The sequence below is a fragment of the Chrysochloris asiatica genome, unplaced genomic scaffold (assembly GCF_000296735.1).
Source record: "Chrysochloris asiatica unplaced genomic scaffold, ChrAsi1.0 scaffold00300, whole genome shotgun sequence".
Taxonomy (NCBI): domain Eukaryota; kingdom Metazoa; phylum Chordata; class Mammalia; order Afrosoricida; family Chrysochloridae; genus Chrysochloris; species Chrysochloris asiatica.
Genome location: NW_006408818.1, coordinates 1,883,757 through 1,885,709, shown reverse-complemented (window position 1 = coordinate 1,885,709; position 1,953 = coordinate 1,883,757). Strand labels below are relative to the sequence as shown.

General features: G+C 39.3%; 1 protein-coding gene and 1 pseudogene across 1 annotated transcript in view; both read right to left on the bottom strand.

Annotated features, from left to right (window-relative positions):
- Positions 1-1,953, bottom strand: part of CDH18 (cadherin 18, type 2) — a 606,534-nt gene that overhangs the window by 138,733 nt on the left and 465,848 nt on the right. The gene's annotated exons all lie outside the window — the stretch shown is intronic.
- Positions 1-1,953, bottom strand: part of LOC102833367 — a 19,667-nt pseudogene that overhangs the window by 16,841 nt on the left and 873 nt on the right.

The window sequence follows — 1,953 nt, the reverse complement described above, 5'->3', positions numbered from 1 at the left end:
AAGAATAGCCTTGTTCCTGACAAATGACACTTAAATTTCTTCATCATCATCATTTTTTTTTTTTTTTTCTATTTGAAGTATATCCATACAAACAATGATGTTTATTATGGTGTTCTATTCATGACTCCTTGTAGATTTAAAATCTTCATCTCTTGCCTAATTTGTGATACTATAACTTGGGTATATTATCTAAAGGGACCAGACCCTGGAGAAGGATATTTTTATTGGTAAAGTAGGGAGTCAGTGAAAAAGAGGAAGGACTCATGAGACACACTGACAAAGTGATTGCAACAAGGAGCTCAAACAAAACTACGAGCATAACATTCTATGAGGATAATGCAGAACCAGAAATGTTTTCCTTCTGTTGTGCGCAAGGCCACTATGAGTCAGAATCAACTCTACAGCTCACAAAAGCAACAATATAACTTTTCAATAGAAAGCTCTGTTGTTGTTGAAGTGTATGTTGTTGTGTGTCCTAGACTGAGTTTAGACACATAGGAACCTTGTGTGGAGTTTCCAAGAGTGCCTGGTGGGTTTGAACTACCAATCTTTTAATTTGTAATATGTGCTTATCTTACAATGTCAGACTAGGGCTCCATATATTTGTGTATTTTAGAGTAAAGCAACAATGGGTCTGAACTCTGGGTTTTCTACTTATTCACTGTGCAAACTTGGCCAAATGACTGAATTTATGAGGAGTCCTGGTTTGGCTCTGTAGGCTGTCCTGAACTGTAAGGTCAGTTTTTACTGCAAGGTTGATGGTTCTGTCTAACTAGCCACTTCTCAGAAACCCTATACAGGGTCATTATGAGTTGGAACTGACTTAACAGCAATTAAAAACAACAATTTATTCACAGTACTTTTAATATTATTTTCTAAAACCATAACTCAAATGCATCAATTTCCCCTGTCTTCCTTATTCATTGTCCAACTTTCACATGTAAAAGCAGCTACTGAAAATACCATGACTTGGGGAAGGCTCGACTTAGTCCTCAAAGTGATTTATTTGCTCTTGAACTCTTTAAAGAAGTCTTGTGAGCAGATTTGCCTAAACATTAAAAGTACCATGGACTTCTAGAAGAACAAAAAAATCTGTGTTGAAGGAAGTACAGGCAGAATGATCCTTAGAAGCCAGGATAGCGAGACTTGATTCTCATAATTTCCTGGATAGAAAGACAATATGCTTCGTAAAGTGGAAGGTCATAAAAATAGAAGACGATCCCAACAAGAGGGATTTGGCACAGTGGCAGCAGCAATGGGCTCAAGTGTAGCAACAGTTGAGAGTATGGTGCAAGGCTGGACAATGTTTCATTCTGTTGTGCATAAGGTCGCTTTGAGTTGAAACTGACTTGACAACACCTCACAACGGCAAAAACAGTTTCTTCATGAGGACCTCTGCACAGTGGATAAAGTGCTCAGTTGTAATAGGAAGCTTGATGCTTTGAACTCACCATTCATTTTGTCTCCTTAAAGATTTCAGCCTTGGAAATTTTATGGGACAGTTCTGCTCTGTCTTCTTGTTGTTGTTATTATTGTTAAGTTGAGTTGGTTCTGATCCATAGCTACCCTGTATATGGTTTCTGAGGAGTGACTGGTGAACTTGAACCTCCAACCTTGCAGTTCAAATGGCTTTACAGTCTGGTGCATTAACCCATAGTGCCACACCAGGACTCCCTGCTCTGTCTTGGTGGTGGTGGTGGTTATGTGCCGCGGAGTCGGTTCCAATTCTCAGAGACCCTGTACAGGGTTTTCAAAGCTTTAAATCTTTATGGGAGCAAAAAGCCTCATCTTTCTCCCATGGAACAGCTGGTAATTTCGAACTGCTGACCTTGCGGTTCGCAGCCTGATTCATAACCACTATGCTACCAGAGCTCTATCTTAGAAGGTATCTATTAGTTGGAATTGACTCAATGGTACTAGGTTTGGGCTTGATTTCAATTTCATCATCAGAAC